We start from the raw sequence: 19,177 nt of genomic DNA, 5'->3' as shown, positions 1-19,177 counted from the left end.
TAAGTGGTGGTGATGTCACCACGGCGCTTGTGCCATGCTAGGTGCACTTTAAGGCAACGTGACGTGTCGAACGCCGACTGGCAGGAGGTCACGGAACAGACCCAGGTGCATGGGTTGATGCACAGACACGCGTAGGCACGCACACAGACACAAACACAGAGACACTCACACTATTATTCCTTAATGGAAGAACCGCGTTGTAGCGGTTCTTCCATTCGCACTTCTGATGAGCACTGTTGGCTACGTATGGTGCGAAAAATGTCAACACATACATATACAGTAAACCGTTGTTAATTCGACACATGGGGCTCTGGCCTTGCCGAATTATGAAATATTCCAAATTATGTACAACGGTACTACCGAGTGCCTCCTGCCCAAATAAAACTCTTCACACAACAACAACCGCCATTTGGCACTAAGTGGCGGAGACGTCACCACGACGCTTGTGCCAGGCTATGTGCACGTTGAGGCCACGTGAAGTGTCGAACGTCCGCTGGCAAGAGGTCACGGGGCAGACCCAAGTACGACGGGTCGACTGACTGAGATGACTGGCCGATGCACCACCTGTGCCCCCTACTGTGCCAACTTGCTGTGCTTTAGCCACCCAGCACTCCGTTCGTTGTTGTGAGCATCGCTCCTCTGCCCTCCATTGTTGTTGGAGGGCGACTGCCTCCAACTGGCTAGTAGCGTCCTTCACGAGCCTCCTCCACAGAGGCTGATCTTGACACCGCTGGTACCAGTGATTGGCAAGTCCACTCAGCTCCACATCCTCCTGTACCACATCACTCCATCGCTTCTCTAGCCTGTGCCGCGCCCATTTAGCTCCCTCTATCCGGCCGAACAAAAGCTGTTTAGGCATGCGGTGGATGGGCATGCGGGCTAAATGACCCAGCCAACGCAGCCTTGCCTGCCGGAGGAGCTCACCGATGGGACTTTGTCTACATCTTTCAAGGATTTGTGAGCTCCTCACACAATCCAGCCTGGTTAAACCCAGGATGGATCGTAGGCAGGCCAGCCAAAATGTTTCTAACCGGCAAAGATGTTCCATTAGGGGGTCCACATTTCGCAAGCGTAGAGAAGGGAGGGAATGACCGTGGCTGAGAAGACCTGAAGCTTCGTGCGGAGCGACAGACCAGGTAGCTTCCACACAGCGTTACGCAACCGATGAAAAGATAATGCCACTCGACTGATTCGGAGTGAGATCACTGCTGTCAAACCGGAGCTGGTCATGAGCACACTGCCCAGGTATGGGAAACTCTCCACTCTCTCCACAACTGCCCCATCACCAATTGGGAGTTGTGGGGGTGGGGTGTCCGATGGTACAAAATACCCAAGCAGGTGCTTAGTTTTGGTGGGGCTGATGGTAAGGCCCCACCTCTTAGTGGAAAGCTCCAGGTTCAGCAGCAGCGCCTCCAACTCCTCCTCTGAGTGAGCAGCAATTACCAGATCATCGGCATAAATAACGTGGTTGACCAATAGAGAGCCATCCCTTGACCGCATCCGGGCATCGATCAGCCTCCCATTGTATCTGTACCAGATGGAAATTCCCCCGGTACAGCCATCGAAGGCTTCACGAACTACGTGGGCGAAATGAATGTGAATTAATGTGGGAGCCAGAGGACATCCCTGTCACACTCCAAGGTGAACGGGGAATGGCTCTGACTCCTGGCCACGTAGTTTTACCCGGGCCTGCTCACCATCATGAAGGTCCTTAATGAGCGTGAGCAGAAGGTCAGGGACTCCGAAAGCACGAAGAACAACCCAGAGCCCAGGCCTACTGATGGTATCATAGGCCTTGACCAGGTCAATAAAGTAGAGATGTAGGTCTTTATTATGAATGTAGGTCTTGTTGGAATTCCCGACACCTCTGCTGTAGCAGACGGACAGAAAATATGGCATCTGTGCAGGACCGCCCTTTCCTGAAACCGCAATGGGGCTCCGCAAGTCTCTCTCCTCAGTATGCCTGGCAAGGCGATGTTGAATAATCCTTGCCAGGACCTTTCCTGGCACACTGTGGAGTGAGATGCCCCTGTAGTTGTTACAGTCTGTATGGTCCCCTTCTTAAAGAGGGGGACCACCAGGGCATCCTTCCAATCCTGCGGAACCCGTCCAATGGTCCAGACTGTTGTTATGATGTCATGTAGGGCAGTCTGTGCACAAACGCTACCCTCGCTAAGCATTTCGCTTGGGAAATCATCTCTGTCCAGTGCCTTTCTTGGTCTCAGGCTCTGGATCGCCTTCAGTACTTACTCAACAGATGGCACCTCAGCCAGCCACTCACAGGGGGTGACTTCTTTCAATATTTAAGGCACTGCAGCCTCAGCAGGGTCATCCCCACTTTGTCCCACGATGTTTTCCAGGCAGAGGGATTTTCCCTCCCCCAGAATCTCACAGAAATGCTCAGCAAATCTGAAAACCTGTTCCTGGGGGTAGGAGATTGGATCACCGTTCTTTGTCCTAATGATGGCAATAGGTGTGGCGCTGCAGGTTACTTTCTTGATGGAATTAAAGAGCGATTTGTGATTGAGGCAGACTCCATCTCCTCAGCAACCAGCGACCACCAACCATCCTTGCAGCGCCTCATGGCTCTCCAAACCTCCGAGCAAAGGCTGTGGTCAGCCTCCTCATTCTCTGATGTGGAATGCTGTATACGATGAGAGTGGGCCTGTCGTTTTTTCTCAGCCAGCCTGAACACCTTCTCTGTCTGCCAGGGTCTCTGAGGAGGTCTGGACCGTGTCCCCAAAGCTGCCATTGCAGTTGCATGAGCCACAGTCCTAAACCTCGTCCATTTCCCCTCGACATCAGGAGGAGTGGGGGACAATGCCAACCCCAGTCGTAAGTGATGTTGAAATTCTCGCTTGCAACTATCATTAGCTAGGTGAGACCATGCTACTATGGATTTGAATGGGGTCCTGGGTGTACACCCACCACCGGAGTGGAAGAATGGCAGGCGCATCTTTTACAGATAACAAGTCGATGGTCAGTGGGCAGATCAGCTCCACGATAGGTCCTGGTGTCAAGGACATGGGCCCGCATCCGCTGTTCCGTCACTGTAGTCCAGCAGATGTTCTTGCTTAGACCTGGCATCCATCCATGCTGTTGTGTGGATGCGCCAATGGCGGAACAGCATGTTGGTAATTACAAGCCCATGGGCTGCACCAAAATCGAGCAGCCTCCTGCCGTTGTTATTGAGCTGATCTGGCCCATGCCTTCCAATTACTCCAGACCAGGTGCCAGCACCATGACCAACTCGGGCATTGAAGTCACCCAACAAGATGACTCTATCCCGAGGGGCCACTTGAGCTCGCACCTGTGACAGGAGGTCATAGAAGGCATCTGACTCATCGGCCTTGCCTGCATCCCTCCACGGATGTTCGTGTTCGTCTTCGTTGGGGGCATAAGTAACCACGACCACCACACCTCGCCTCTGATTGATGGGAAGGCAAGCCCAAAGTAGCCTGGGGCTTACAGCTTCCAACACCTCACCGCCACGCTCCCATGCCCCCTTCATTCTTTTGTTCAGAAGAGCCACTCCCTATTGTTTGGCAGTCTCCTGCCCCGAGTAGAGGACTATCCACCCCTCATGGTGGCAGGAAGCCAGAGCCGGTCCAACGGACCTCTTGAATACCACAGAGATCCAGGCGGTACTGGTCCTGCTCCCGACAGAGGAGTGGCAGCCTCTCCTCCACAGTGAGCGTTCGAACATTCCACGTGGCCACCCATAATGGTCTTTTGTTGTTTCTGGAGGGTATGAATTCAGTCTCCTGGCTCCACCAAATAGGGTTTGGCCAGGAGACGTCATAAAGACCTGTCCCCCCGGGGCCTCCGGCACAAGTTTATTCATTACATTGTTCAGTCGTGGTTTAGTGGTAATTAATTGAAGGTGGAGGGGTTACCAGCCCCTCGCACCCATCCAGAGCCCCCATTTGGCCACTGTGGTGGTTACAAACGCCATGAAGGGAATGGCCAATCTAAATTGGCCCTCCCCCCAAGGCACTGTCCACAACAGTGTTGCTGTCTGGCACCAACGAGGAGGTAGGGGGTTGTTTTTGCCACACCACAAGCATTGACACACACCATGCAACAATTATATCCAAAACTTTGGATGTCTCGCAGACTAAGGGATTTATACTTCAGTCCCTTTCTGTTACTTCTTGATATAGGTGTAGATGACATTTCAGGGGGTTGGCTTGCACAAAGTGCATAAACAGGGTAAAGTCCAAAGCAACAAGTCTGCACTAACGCTAACCATGTGCGCCGCCACTAGACTCAGTCATTGTGTAGAGTAGTGTGAGCAACCATGAGAGGGCGTACAGAGGGAGGTGCGAGCGAGTTGACAGCGAAGGATGACGTCATGTCACGGGTGCTGTAAGGGGGTACCTTCGGGAACAAAGGCGGGTCCGAGTTATGGGGAGGTGCCGCCAAAGGGGTACTTAAGGGGGACCCCGTGACAAAGGCGGGGTCGTTGTGGGAGCGCGGAGCAAGGATCGGCTGCTGGAGGTCTCTCCCGCTCGTCGCCAGACGGTGTTGGCTGAACCCCCATCCGGGGCAGACGAGTGGGAGAGCCAAAGGGGATAGCCGAGAGCGGGGCTCTAAGTATTCAGTAAGGATCGGCTGAGAGAGAGTGGGTTCTTCTCTCCTCGTTGCCGGGCGGTGTTGGATAAGGCCTGAGTGAGAAAGCCCAAGGGATAGCCAAGGGTAGGACAACATAGAGTTTGGGGGTCCAGGGTAAGGACCAATAATAGAGAGCACCTACCCTGGTGTGAGCTTGAGTGCTGAACGTGATAGTGTTAATAAACATCAATCGCCCTTATAGAAAACTCCGCCTCCACGTGGTTCTACTACGCAACTGTGTTGGTTGTGGCGCGTGGTGTCGCTCCACGTGTATATCGAAATTGGAACATTTCGTACAGCAATTCGGCTCGTGGCGAATTACTAATACTGGATATGCCGAAAGCACAGCCGTGCTGAATTATCCCCAATTACGAATGATCAAATATCGAAATAATGAGGTTTTATTGTATATTTACAATCAATGTCATTTTGTCTCCATGTTCAGAGCACCCATTCACACAGACCCCACCTCCCCTCTCCACACCTCACCGTGGGTGCCGCGTTGGTGATATGTTAACTACCTTGCCTGGTATACAGGAGGTCATGGGTTCGATCCTGATTCCTGTATATCTGGAGTTTGTATGTCTCTCTCCCTGTAGTCATGTGGATATTCTCCAGGTCCTCCACTTTTTCCCTCCACACTTAGAAACATGGGTTAAGAGTTTTTGGCTGCTGTAAATTTCCATGTGATAAGCCACTTAATTGGGCTATCGTTTGTGGCCAGGTCACTTCCGAAAAAGAGCTAAATATCTCAGCGGGCCTTACCTGGTACATTTTTTTACATTTTATTTTAATATCCACACACTGTACCTCCCTTATCCACACACCGCGCCTTGCTCTCTGAGCTACCGAGCCAGCTACAGTGCTCCACTAGGATACATTTCGCACCTGAAATACTCCTGCAGATTTTGAACAGTTACCTTTTTGCGATGTGGGTGTTCATCGTCAACAGGAGTTAGAATAGCACCTGAAACAAGGAAAGACAGGCACTGTGATGAGCATTTTAATAACCAATGGAACACAACAGTGAAACCCCACCTATGTGTGGCTCTTATCCACGACTCCTTTCATCAGTAGGATTGGACCAATCTGTGCTTCTTGCCATTGTGTGCGGCTCAGCCATCCTATTAATCTGAGCTACGCACATATCAGAAATAGCAGAGACGTCGGCATGGATGGGCACTAAAACATCATCACCCACAGCAGCTGCGACTGGAACCATCCTGCAGACAAAGTACATTCGCTCTAGGGGAGGGAGACAAGGGAAACCCAACTTTGATCAAATGCACAAAGCTCAACAAGTGAGATAAATTATCTGGGCACTACTCGCCCTAATATATGCAATTACCAGTGGTAGACACAATTGATTGACAGAGAAAAGGATGCCCAAAGACTAAAATGTGGAAAACGCAATGCCTACAGGTTTCTATTTTATTCTTGCATATGATGGCATTATGTTCAAGAGCTAAATGCCAATGTCGACGTCTGCTAGCCACGACAGCGCTTTAGGGGAATGTTCCAGTAGTATTGCTACCTCATTGAAAAAGTGCAGACTACAGTGGTTTGCTGTATGGTGCATAGTTTGGCCACTATCGTGCTACTGAGACTTGTCTTTAATTTTCATTTCATGAAGGAGCTGTGTGCATTGGCCTGTTGATGTACTGATGCAACTGATGTTACACCAATGTCTTTGAGGAATGTCAAACCCTGAAGGTGTGATGCCTGGGTCTCAATTAAGGTGTTTATTCTGGGTGTCCATTTTGTTCCACTCTGTTCGCCAGCATTCTTCTGGATCTGGATGAGATTCTAAGATGGTCACAGCGCGGGCCCAGAAAGTGGGATCGGGATTTGAGTCGGCAGCAAGGTACATCGTTGATATCTTGGTTGATGGTTAGTTTGTCATTGGCTAGAAACATATATAAACTCCCTTGCAGTGTCTGTGTGGATATTTGGTGGCAGAATTTTCACCAGAACAGAGAGCCAGAGTATTGGTGTCAGTTTCAGTATTCCAGTTATGATGCGCATTGCATCATTTAATTGTGCATCTGGCAGTTTTGTGTAGGAGCTCCCGGACCAGGCTGGGCCACTGTGACTCTGCCACTGAGTTGATCAGTGAGAGGGCGGCGGTTCGCAGCGCATCAGCTGAGGTGCCCCAGGTTGTTCCTCAACATTCTTGTAGCAGGATGATTCTTAATTTGGTATTTTCAGAGATGTTTTACGTGGTGCTTGAGGTCAGGCTTCTATCTATGATAGCCCTGAGATATCTTGGGAGTGGGGTCATAGTGCATTGGGCTTCTACAGAAGGAAACGTCAAGGGGGGCATTTGCTGGATGATTGTTCACGTTAATATTCAGAAAGTAATGCCAAGAGGGTGACATGGGGAAAACAGAATGTCTATTGGCTAACACTGAAAAACGGAATGTCCATAGGTGGACATTTATAAATGAATGCCCATAGGGTTACATGGGGAAACCGAAATATTAATATGCTAGAGGTATTTAATTTTTCAGTCTGTCCCATTGCCCGAGTACAAGGGGACAACTGCCAAGTAGAACTCCTTATTCCGCCAGGAGGTCCATTTCATATGGCAAGAAACGCCATGCATTAATTACTGCATCTTATATAACTATATGGCCTATAACGTTTTAGTAATGAAAACAACATTGTAAGTCACCACTGCTATCACCATGAATTGTATTACCATTATTATTATTCTGTTTGTTTACCCAGGAAAGCTTCACGGAGTCTCAGGACTCTTTTTCAGGAGGGTCTTGCCCAGTTCTCACAGTCGGCAGCGATGTTGCTGCTGTGTGTTATACCAAATGAGTAACTAGCAGATTTTTATTAACTTATTTAGTATTGGGATTTCTGGTCAATAGCTGTTACATTGGGAGGATACCGGAGAAACCCGGGAAAAAACAGGAGAGAGAAAACATAAAAACTGAATGCAGAAAAGCGCCCCAAGTTGGGGAATCAAACCCAGGGCACTCCGAGTGCCAGCCTGTCATATCAATGGTAAAGGTGATCGTTAATTGCTGCTGTTAACGTTGCTGTGCATGTCCCTGTGGTGGCAGCGTGCAGCCGGCTGCATCCTCACCTAGTGAGCTCTGCTCCTGCTCTTCCTCCTCCCCTTGCACCGCGGAAGCCGCGCTTAGATCATGGAACCAACTCACACTCCGGGGCCCCAGGTCTGCAAGTGGCCAGAGCACAAACACACAATCGCTCTGTCCAGGGCCGGATGAAGGTTCTTGTAGGCCCTGGCACTTCTGTTTCGTAGGCCTTCAATGATAACTTCCTATAGTTGGTGCTGCTGCCCATCTCACTACCACCACCGCTGTCACTCTGCTTGTTTCACGCGGTACTACATCCACCCACTGGACAGACATCGTTATTGCTCCTACATTAATTATTTAGTCTGTGCCCTAATTCGATGGGAGCACGCCATATGCCGGAGATAAGCAGATTCAATTAGAAATTGAGAAGAAAAAAAACAAGGTAAGCCTAAAAATATTATCAGTGAAAATGTCTTCAACAATTTTTGACCAAGATTATCATATCGAATGATGCAGATTTAAAAGGATGCCGTTCACTGTCACCGATAACAAACTCTCAATGTTCTGACAAGACAACAGCGTGGCGAGCGCCGCGTTGCTTTAATTTCGTTTAAGCTTATCCAGCAGATCTTGAAAAATCATTCACTGATGACTTCCTGTTGTTCCTGCATTTGTATGCAGAGCAGAAAACAATGGCAGATATGTTCAAATCCCAAATATCTGACAAGCTGATCAGCAGCTTTCCGAATGTTGCATTGCTCTAAGGATGCATCTTGCCACCTTGGGAACGAATTGTGAAAGGTGGCGTTTTTTTCGAAGCTAAAGCTGATATATATAAAAAAAACTGTCTCCAATCAATAGGACAACAATAATGCCGCCCTGTCTTCCCTTGCACTACTCTCTATTGAGAATGAGATTGTGCGAAAAACACTATTTGCTTATTGTGCTATGAAAAAATCTCGAAAAGTTAATTTCCAGTGTTGATTTCTCTCACCTTATGAAAAAACCGATCAACATGACTCTGCCTCTTTGTATAAACACTGTGCCTATCCTTGTTATATAAATACATTTATTCAAGAAGATATCTTGGTTCCATTTTTTTTCATCATAGACTAGAAGCAAAAACCATGGTCATATTTTTTTCAAAGGCCCTTCTAGTTTTCGTAGGCCATAGGCCCAGTGCCGAATGTGGCCTTTTGGATAATACAGCCTTGGCTCTGTCTGTGACATTACTATATCATCAACTAGGACTACCTCACCACCAACCTCACTGGCAGGGCGAGTTCAGAATCAGAATCTATATTTATCCGATGAGCTATGAAGCTTTTTTTTTCACAGACGTCCAATTATGGGCAAGTCAGAAAGTTACAACAAATACAAAAAACGATCCAAGTACAATGTGTTTAACACGTAGGCTTTCGCAATCAATATCATCCATAACAGGTTTGTTGGGTTACATCGCGTAAATATAAATGTGTCGTTTTTCATATTCCTTTGGTGTTCTTTTAGTCTCGTGCTGTGTATCCATTGTAATTTTTATACATTCATTAATCCCCGCCCACGTCACACAAGAAGGGCTCACAATTCACGTCACCTCATCTATCCCTCTATTTAATGAACAAAACAGGATTAATCCACAAATCTGGCTGCCGCCTGATGATGCCGGTTGTAATTACTGGCGAAACGTCATACTCAGATTGTAAATGTTGCCGATTTGCTCTCCAACACACCGGTGTGCTGTACTAGTAATGAATTGGCACGTTCTGTTTACGTGACAAACTTTACTAATTGGCTATCGGGTGGTGGCGGGTTTAACGACATTTATATTTACGTGCTCTAACCCCCCCAAAAAATCCTGTATTATTAAAGCACAGTATATAGGAAAGCTAAGCATATCACCGAAATAAATATGTAAAATATATTAAGTATATGAGTACAAAAGTATGAAAATTGCCTGCAGATATTTCCACAATGAATGCACAACTCACCTTGATGGAGGCTTGTCTGGAAGACTTCAAACAATCTCCTCCTCTCCGTCATCCTCGGGTCAACGATGCCCTCCCTGTGCGCAGCACAGGGGAGGGAGATGGCGTACCACGCCCCGACACAAGAGGCATCACGAGGGGGTTGGGACTTGCATCAGTTTCCCCGTGTCGCAGTCTCTCACTGTCCCAGTGTTCCAGTGTCCTAGTGTAATCGTGTAGCGGTGTCCCAGTGTCCCACTGTGCCAATGTCCCAGTGTCTCAGTGTCCTACTTTCTCAGTGTCTAAGTGTCCTACTGCCTCAGTGTCTAAGTGTCCTACTGTCTCAGTGTCTAAGTGTCCTATTGCCTCAGTGTCTTAAGTGTTCTACTGCCTCAGTGTCTATGTCTAAGTGTCCTTCTGCCTCAGTGTCTCAGTGTCTAAGTGTCCGACTGCCTCAGTGTCTCAGTGTCTAAGTGTCCGACTGCCTCAGTGTCTCAGTGTCCGACTGCCTCAGTTTCTCAGTGTCTAAATGTCCTACTGCCTCAGTGTCTCAGTGTCTAAGTGCCCGACTGCCTCAGTGTCTGTGTCTAAATGTCCTACAGCCTCAGTGTCTAAGTGTCCTTCTGCCTCAGTGTCTGTGTCTAAATGTCCTACTGCCTCAGTGTCTCAGTGTCTAAGTGCCCGACTGCCTCAGTGTCTGTGTCTAAATGTCCTACTGTCTCAGTGTCTAAGTGTCCGACTGCCTCAGTGTCTAAATGTCCTACTGCCTCAGTGTCTCAGTGTCTAAGTGTCCGACTGCCTCGGTGTCTATATCTAAATGTCCTAGTGTCTCAGTGTCTAAGTGCCCGACTGCCTCAGTGTCTGTGTCTAAATGTCTTACTGCCTCAGCGTCTCAGTGTCTAATTGTCCGACTGCCTCAGTGTCTGTGTCTAAATGTCCTACTGCCTCAGTGTCTCAGTGTCTAAGTGTCCGACTGCCTCAGTGTCTACGTCTAAATGTCCTACTGCCTCAGTGTCTCACTGTCTAAGTGTCTAACTGCCTCAGTGTCTGTGTCTAAATGTCCTACTGCCTCAGTGTCTAAGTGTCCGACTGCCTCAGTGTCTGTGTCTAAATGTCCTACTGCCTCAGTGTCTGTGTCTAAATGTCCTACTGCCTCAGTGTCTGTGTCTAAGTGTCCGACTGCCTCAGTTTCTGTGTCTAAGTGTCCTACTTTCTCAGTGTCTAAGTGTCCTACTGCCTCAGTGTCTAAGTGTCCTACTGTCTCAGTGTCTAAGTGTCCTATTGCCTCAGTGTCTTAAGTGTTCTACTGCCTCAGTGTCTATGTCTAAGTGTCCTTCTGCCTCAGTGTCTCAGTGTCTAAGTGTCCGACTGCCTCAGTGTCTCAGTGTCTAAGTGTCCGACTGCCTCAGTGTCTCAGTGTCCGACTGCCTCAGTTTCTCAGTGTCTAAATGTCCTACTGCCTCAGTGTCTCAGTGTCTAAGTGCCCGACTGCCTCAGTGTCTGTGTCTAAATGTCCTACAGCCTCAGTGTCTAAGTGTCCTTCTGCCTCAGTGTCTGTGTCTAAATGTCCTACTGCCTCAGTGTCTCAGTGTCTAAGTGCCCGACTGCCTCAGTGTCTGTGTCTAAATGTCCTACTGTCTCAGTGTCTAAGTGTCCGACTGCCTCAGTGTCTAAATGTCCTACTGCCTCAGTGTCTCAGTGTCTAAGTGTCCGACTGCCTCGGTGTCTATATCTAAATGTCCTAGTGTCTCAGTGTCTAAGTGCCCGACTGCCTCAGTGTCTGTGTCTAAATGTCTTACTGCCTCAGCGTCTCAGTGTCTAATTGTCCGACTGCCTCAGTGTCTGTGTCTAAATGTCCTACTGCCTCAGTGTCTCAGTGTCTAAGTGTCCGACTGCCTCAGTGTCTACGTCTAAATGTCCTACTGCCTCAGTGTCTCACTGTCTAAGTGTCTAACTGCCTCAGTGTCTGTGTCTAAATGTCCTACTGCCTCAGTGTCTAAGTGTCCGACTGCCTCAGTGTCTGTGTCTAAATGTCCTACTGCCTCAGTGTCTGTGTCTAAATGTCCTACTGCCTCAGTGTCTGTGTCTAAGTGTCCGACTGCCTCAGTTTCTGTGTCTAAATGTCCTACTGCCTCAGTGTCTGTGTCTAAATGTCCGACTGCCTCAGTGTCTGTGTCTAAGTGTCCGACTGCCTCAGTGTCTGTGTCTAAATGTCCGACTGCCTCAGTGTCTCAGTGTCTAAGTGTCCGACTGCCTCAGTGTCTATGTCTAAATGTCCTACCGCCTCTGTGTCTCAGTGTCTGACTGCCTCAGTGTCTGTGTCTAAATGTCCTACTGCCTCAGTGTCTAAGTGTCCGACTGCCTCAGTGTCTGTGTCTAAATGTCCTACTGCCTCAGTGTCTAAGTGTCCGACTGCCTCAGTGTCTGTGTCTAAATGTCCTACTGCCTCAGTGTCTGTGTCTAAATGTCCTATTGCCTCAGTGTCTAAGTGTCCGACTGCCTCAGTGTCTGTGTCTAAATGTCCTACTGCCTCAGTGTCTCAGTGTCTAAGTGTCCGACTGCCTCAGTGTCTGTGTCTAAATGTCCTACTGCCTCAGTGTCTCAGTGTCTAAATGTCCGACTGCCTCAGTGTCTGTGTCTAAATGTCCGACTGCCTCAGTGTCTGTGTCTAAATGTCCGACCGCCTCAGTGTCTGTGTCTAAATGTCCTACTGCCTCAGTGTCTGTGTCTAAGTGTCCGACTGCCTCAGTGTCTGTGTCTAAATGTCCTACTGCCTCAGTGTCTGTGTCTAAATGTCCTACTGCCTCAGTGTCTGTGTCTAAGTGTCCGACTGCCTCAGTTTCTGTGTCTAAATGTCCTACTGCCTCAGTGTCTGTGTCTAAATGTCCGACTGCCTCAGTGTCTGTGTCTAAGTGTCCGACTGCCTCAGTGTCTGTGTCTAAATGTCCTACTGCCTCAGTGTCTCAGTGTCTAAGTGTCCGACTGCCTCAGTGTCTATGTCTAAATGTCCTACCGCCTCTGTGTCTCAGTGTCTGACTGCCTCAGTGTCTGTGTCTAAATGTCCTACTGCCTCAGTGTCTAAGTGTCCGACTGCCTCAGTGTCTGTGTCTAAATGTCCTACTGCCTCAGTGTCTCAGTGTCTAAGTGTCCGACTGCCTCAGTGTCTGTGTCTAAATGTCCTACTGCCTCAGTGTCTAAATGTCCTACTGCCTCAGTGTCTAAGTGTCCGACTGCCTCAGTGTCTGTGTCTAAATGTCCTACTGCCTCAGTGTCTCAGTGTCTAAATGTCCTACTGCCTCAGTGCCTCAGTGTCTAAATGTCCGACTGCCTCAGTGTCTGTGTCTAAATGTCCGACTGCCTCAGTGTCTGTGTCTAAATGTCCGACTGCCTCAGTGTCTGTGTCTAAATGTCCTACTGCCTCAGTGTCTGTGTCTAAATGTCCGACTGCCTCAGTGTCTAAATGTCCTACTGCCTCAGTGTCTGTGTCTAAATGTCCGACTGCCTCAGTGTCAGTGTCTAAATGTCCTACTGCCTCAGTGTCTGTGTCTAAGTGTCCTACTGCCTCAGTGTCTCAGTGTCTAAGTGTCCGACTGCCTCAGTGTCTGTGTCTAAATGTCCTACTGCCTCAGTGTCTAAGTGTCCGATTGCCTCAGTGTCTGTGTCTAAATGTCCTACTGCCTCAGTGTCTAAGTGTCCGACTGCCTCAGTGTCTAAATGTCCGACTGCCTCAGTGTCTCAGTGTCCGACTGCCTCAGTGTCTCAGTGTCTAAGTGTCCTACTGCCTCAGTGTCTATGTCTAAATGTCCTACTGCCTCAGTGTCTAAGTGTCCGACTGCCTCAGTGTCTCTGTCTAAGTGTCCGACTGCCTCAGTGTCTGTGTCCAAATGTCCTACTGCCTCAGTGTCTCAGTGTCTAAGTGTCCTACTGCCTCAGTGTCTATGTCTAAATGTCCTACTGCCTCAGTGTCTAAGTGTCCGACTGCCTCAGTGTCTGTGTCTAAATGTCCTACTGCCTCAGTGTCAGTGTCTAAGTGTCCGAGTGTCTCAGTGTCTAAGTGTTCTCCTGCCTCGGTGTCTCGGTGTCTAAGTGTTCTCCTGCCTCAGTGTCTCAGTGTCTAAGTGTTCTCCTGCCTCGGTGTCTCGGTGTCTCAGTGTCTAAGTGTTCTCCTGCCTCGGTGTTTCAGTGTCTAAGTGTTCTCCTGCCTCGGTGTCTCAGTGTCTAAGTGTTCTCCTGCCTCAGTGTCTCAGCGTCTAAGTGTTCTCCTGCCTTGGTGTCTCAGTGTCTAAGTGTTCTCCTGCCTCGGTGTCTCAGTGTCTAAGTGTTCTCCTGCCTCGGTGTCTCAGTGTCTAAGTGTTCTCCTGCCTCGGTGTCTCAGTGTCTAAGTGTTCTCCTGCCTCGGTGTCTCAGTGTCTAAGTTTTCTCCTGCCTCGGGGTCTCAGTGTCTAAGTGTTCTCCTGCCTCGGTGTCTCAGTGTCTAAGTGTTCGCCTGCCTTGGTGTCTCAGTGTCTAAGTGTTCTCCTGCCTCGGTGTCTCAGTGTCTAAGTGTTCTCCCGCCTCGGTGTCTCAGTGTCTAAGTGTTCTCCTGCCTCGGTGTCTCAGTGTCTAAATGTTCTCCTGCCTCGCTGTCTCAGTGTCTAAGTGTTCTCCTGCCTCAGTGTCTAAGTGTTCTCCTGCCTCAGTGTATCGGTGTCTAAGTGTTCTCCTGCCTTGGTGTCTCAGTGTCTAAGTGTCTAAGTGTTCTCCTGCCTCGGTGTCTCAGTGTCTAAGTGTTCTCCTGCCTCGGTGTCTCAGTGTCTAAGTGTTCTCCTGCCTCGGTGTCTCAGTATCTAAGTGTTCTCCTGCCTTGGTGTCTCAGTGTCTAAGTGTTCTCCTGCCTCGGTGTCTCGGTGTCTAAGTGTTCTCCTGCCTCGGTGCCTCGGTGTCTAAGTGTTCTCCTGCCTCGGTGTCTCAGTGTCTAAGTGTTCTCCTGCCTCGGTGTCTCAGTGTCTAAGTGTTCTCCTGCCTCGGTGTCTCAGTGTCTAAGTGTTCTCCTGCCTCGGTGTCTCAGTGTCTAAGTGTTCGCCTGCCTTGGTGTCTCAGTGTCTAAGTGTTCTCCCGCCTCGGTGTCTCAGTGTCTAAGTGTTCTCCTGCCTCGGTGTCTCAGTGTCTAAATGTTCTCCTGCCTCGCTGTCTCAGTGTCTAAGTGTTCTCCTGCCTCAGTGTCTAAGTGTTCTCCTGCCTCAGTGTATCGGTGTCTAAGTGTTCTCCTGCCTTGGTGTCTCAGTGTCTAAGTGTTCTCCTGCCTCGGTGTCTCAGTGTCTAAGTGTTCTCCTGCCTAGGTGTCTTAGTGTCTAAGTGTTCTCCTGCCTCGGTGTCTCAGTGTCTAAGTGTTCTCCTGCCTCGGTGTCTCAGTGTCTAAGTGTTCTCCTGCCTCAGTGTCTCGGTGTCTAAGTGTTCTCCTGCCTCGGTGTCTCAGTGTCTAAGTGTTCTCCTGCCTCGGTGTCTCAGTGTCTAAGTGTTCTCCTGCCTCGGTGTCTCAGTATCTAAGTGTTCTCCTGCCTCGGTGTCTCAGTGTCTAAGTGTTCTCCTGCCTCGGTGTCTCGGTGTCTAAGTGTTCTCCTGCCTCAGTGTCTCAGTGTCTAAGTGTCCTACTGCCTCAGTGTCTATGTCTAAATGTCCTACTGCCTCAGTGTCTAAGTGTCCGACTGCCTCAGTGTCTGTGTCTAAATGTCCTACTGCCTCAGTGTCAGTGTCTAAGTGTCCGAGTGTCTCAGTGTCTAAGTGTTCTCCTGCCTCGGTGTCTCGGTGTCTAAGTGTTCTCCTGCCTCAGTGTCTCAGTGTCTAAGTGTTCTCCTGCCTCGGTGTCTCGGTGTCTCAGTGTCTAAGTGCTCTCCTGCCTCGGTGTCTCAGTGTCTAAGTGTTCTCCTGCCTTGGTGTCTCAGTGTCTAAGTGTTCTCCTGCCTCAGTGTCTCAGTGTCTAAGTGTTCTCCTGCCTTGGTGTCTCAGTGTCTAAGTGTTCTCCTGCCTCGGTGTCTCAGTGTCTAAGTGTTCTCCTGCCTCGGTGTCTCAGTGTCTAAGTGTTCTTCTGCCTCGGTGTCTCAGTGTCTAAGTGTTCTCCTGCCTCGGTGTCTCAGTGTCTAAGTTTTCTCCTGCCTCGGGGTCTCAGTGTCTAAGTGTTCTCCTGCCTCGGTGTCTCAGTGTCTAAGTGTTCGCCTGCCTTGGTGTCTCAGTGTCTAAGTGTTCTCCTGCCTCGGTGTCTCAGTGTCTAAGTGTTCTCCCGCCTCGGTGTCCCAGTGTCTAAGTGTTCTCCTGCCTCGGTGTCTCAGTGTCTAAATGTTCTCCTGCCTCGCTGTCTCAGTGTCTAAGTGTTCTCCTGCCTCAGTGTCTAAGTGTTCTCCTGCCTCAGTGTATCGGTGTCTAAGTGTTCTCCTGCCTTGGTGTCTCAGTGTCTAAGTGTCTAAGTGTTCTCCTGCCTCGGTGTCTCAGTGTCTAAGTGTTCTCCTGCCTAGGTGTCTTAGTGTCTAAGTGTTCTCCTGCCTCGGTGTCTCAGTGTCTAAGTGTTCTCCTGCCTCGGTGTCTCAGTGTCTAAGTGTTCTCCTGCCTCAGTGTCTCGGTGTCTAAGTGTTCTCCTGCCTCGGTGTCTCAGTGTCTAAGTGTTCTCCTGCCTCGGTGTCTCAGTGTCTAAGTGTTCTCCTGCCTCGGTGTCTCAGTATCTAAGTGTTCTCCTGCCTTGGTGTCTCAGTGTCTAAGTGTTCTCCTGCCTCGGTGTCTCGGTGTCTAAGTGTTCTCCTGCCTCGGTGTCTCGGTGTCTAAGTGTTCTCCTGCCTCGGTGTCACAGTGTCTAAGTGTTCTCCTGCCTCGGTGTCTAAGTGTCTAAGTGTTCTCCTGCCTCGGTGTCTCAGTGTCTAAGTGTTCTCCTGCCTCGGTGTCTCAGTGTCTAAGTGTTCGCCTGCCTTGGTGTCTCAGTGTCTAAGTGTTCTCCTGCCTCGGTGTCTCAGTGTCTAAGTGTTCTCCCGCCTCGGTGTCTCAGTGTCTAAGTGTTCTCCTGCCTCGCTGTCTCAGTGTCTAAGTGTTCTCCTGCCTCAGTGTCTAAGTGTTCTCCTGCCTCAGTGTATCGGTGTCTAAGTGTTCTCCTGCCTTGGTGTCTCAGTGTCTAAGTGTTCTCCTGCCTCGGTGTCTCAGTGTCTAAGTGTTCTCCTGCCTAGGTGTCTTAGTGTCTAAGTGTTCTCCTGCCTCGGTGTCTCAGTGTCTAAGTGTTCTCCTGCCTCGGTGTCTCAGTGTCTAAGTGTTCTCCTGCCTCAGTGTCTCGGTGTCTAAGTGTTCTCCTGCCTCGGTGTCTCAGTGTCTAAGTGTTCTCCTGCCTCGGTGTCTCAGTGTCTAAGTGTTCTCCTGCCTCGGTGTCTCAGTATCTAAGTGTTCTCCTGCCTCGGTGTCTCAGTGTCTAAGTGTTCTCCTGCCTCGGTGTCTAAGTGTTCTCCTGCCTCGGTGTCTCAGTGTCTAAGTGTTATCCTGCCTCAGTGTCTCGGTGTCTAAGTGTTCTCCTGCCTCGGTGTCTCAGTGTCTAAGTGTTCTCCTGCCTCGGTGTCTCAGTGTCTAAGTGTTCTCCTGCCTCGGTGTCTCAGTATCTAAGTGTTCTCCTGCCTCGGTGTCTCAGTGTCTAAGTGTTCTCCTGCCTCGGTGTCTCGGTGTCTAAGTGTTCTCCTGCCTCGGTGTCTAAGTGTTCTCCTGCCTCGGTGTCTCAGTGTCTAAGTGTTCTCTTGCCTCGGTGTCTCAGTGTCTAAGTGTTCTCCTGCCTCGGTGTCTCAGTGTCTAAGTGTTCTCCTGCCTCGGTGTCTCAGTGTCTAAGTGTTCTCCTGCCTTGGTGTCTCAGTGTTCTCCTGCCTCGGTGTCTCAGTGTCTAAGTGTTCTCCTGCCTCGGTGTCTCAGTGTCTAAGTGTTCTCCTGCCTCGGTGTCTCAGTGTCTAAGTGTTCTCCTGCCTCGGTGTCTTAGTGCCTAAGTGTTCTCCTGCCTCGGTGTCTAAGTGTTCTCCTGCCTCGGTGTCTCAGTGTCTAAGTGTTCTCCTGCCTCAGTGTCTCAGTGTCTAAGTGTTCTCCTGCCTCGGTGTCTCAGTGTCTAAGTGTTCTCCTGCCTCGGTGTCTCAGTGTCTAAGTGTTCTCCTGCCTCGGTGTCTTAGTGTCTAAGTGTTCTCCTGCCTTGGTGTCTCAGTGTTCTCCTGCCTCGGTGTCTCAGTGTCTAAGTGTTCTCCTGCCTCGGTGTCTCAGTGTCTAAGTGTTCTCCTGCCTCGGTGTCTCGGTGTCTCAGTGTCTAAGTGTTCTCCTGCCTCGGTGTCTTAGTGCCTAAGTGTTCTCCTGCCTCGGTGTCTCAGTGTCTAAGTGTTCTCCTGCCTCGGTGTCTCAGTGTCTAAGTGTTCTCCTGCCTCAGTGTCTCAGTGTCTAAGTGTTCTCCTGCCTCGGTGTCTCAGTGTCTAAGTGTTCTCCTGCCTCAGTGTCTCAGTGTCTAAGTGTTCTCCTGCCTCGGTGTCTCAGTGTCCAAGTGTTCTCCTGCCTCGGTGTCTCAGTGTCTAAGTGTTCTCCTGCCTCAGTGTCTAAGTGTTCCCCTGCCTCGGTGTCTCAGTGTCTAAGTGTTCTCCTGCCTCGGTGTCTCAGTGTCTAAGTGTTCTCCTGCCTCGGTGTCTCAGTGTCTAAGTGTTCTCCTGCCTCGGTCAGTTCTCCTGCCTCGGTGTCTCAGTGTCTAAGTGTTCTCCTGCCTTGGTGTCTCAGTGTCTAAGTGTTCTCCTGCCTCGGTGTCCCAGTGTCTAAGTGTTCTCCTGCCTCAGTGTCTAAGTGTTCTCCTGCCTCGGTGTCTCAGTGTCTAAGTGTTCTCCTGCCTCAGTGTCTCAGTGTCTGAGTGTTCTCCTGCCTCGGTGTCTCAGTGTCTAAGTGTTCTCCTGCCTCGGTGTCTCAGTGTCTAAGTGTTCTCCTGCCTCGGTGTCTCAGTGTCTAAGTGTTCTCCTGCCTCGGTGTCTCAGTGTCTAAGTGTTCTCCTGCCTTGGTGTCTCAGTGTCTAAGTGTTCTCCTGCCTCGGTGTCCCAGTGTCTAAGTGTTCTCCTGCCTCAGTGTCTAAGTGTTCTCCTGCCTCGGTGTCTCAGTGTCTAAGTGTTCTCCTGCCTCGGTGTCTCAGTGTCTAAGTGTTCTCCTGCCTCGGTGTCTCAGTGTCTAAGTGTTCTCCTGCCTCGGTGTCTCAGTGTCTAAGTGTTCTCCTGCCTCGGTGTCTCAGTGTTCTCCTGCCTCGGTGTCTCAGTGTCTAAGTGTTCTCCTGCCTCAGTGTCTAAGTGTTCTCCTGCCTCGGTGTCTCAGTGTCTAAGTGTTCTCCTGCCTCGGTGTCCCAGTGTCTCAGTGTCTAAGTGTTCTCCTGCCTCGGTGTCTCAGTGTCTAAGTTTTCTCCTGCCTCAGTGTCTAAGTGTTCTCCTGCCTCGGTGTCTCAGTGTTTAAGTGTTCTCCTGTCTCGGTGTCTCAGTGTCTAAGTGTTCTCCTGCCTCAGTGTCTAAGTGTTCTCCTGCCTCGGTGTCTCAGTGTCTAAGTGTTCTC

Source organism: Petromyzon marinus, chromosome 20 (genome assembly GCF_048934315.1).
Source record: "Petromyzon marinus isolate PM22_M1 ecotype Great Lakes invasive population chromosome 20, UKy_Petmar_22M1.pri1.0, whole genome shotgun sequence".
NCBI lineage: Eukaryota > Metazoa > Chordata > Hyperoartia > Petromyzontiformes > Petromyzontidae > Petromyzon > Petromyzon marinus.
The sequence above is the reverse complement of the archived record's forward strand: the minus strand, read 5'-3'. Positions refer to the sequence as shown.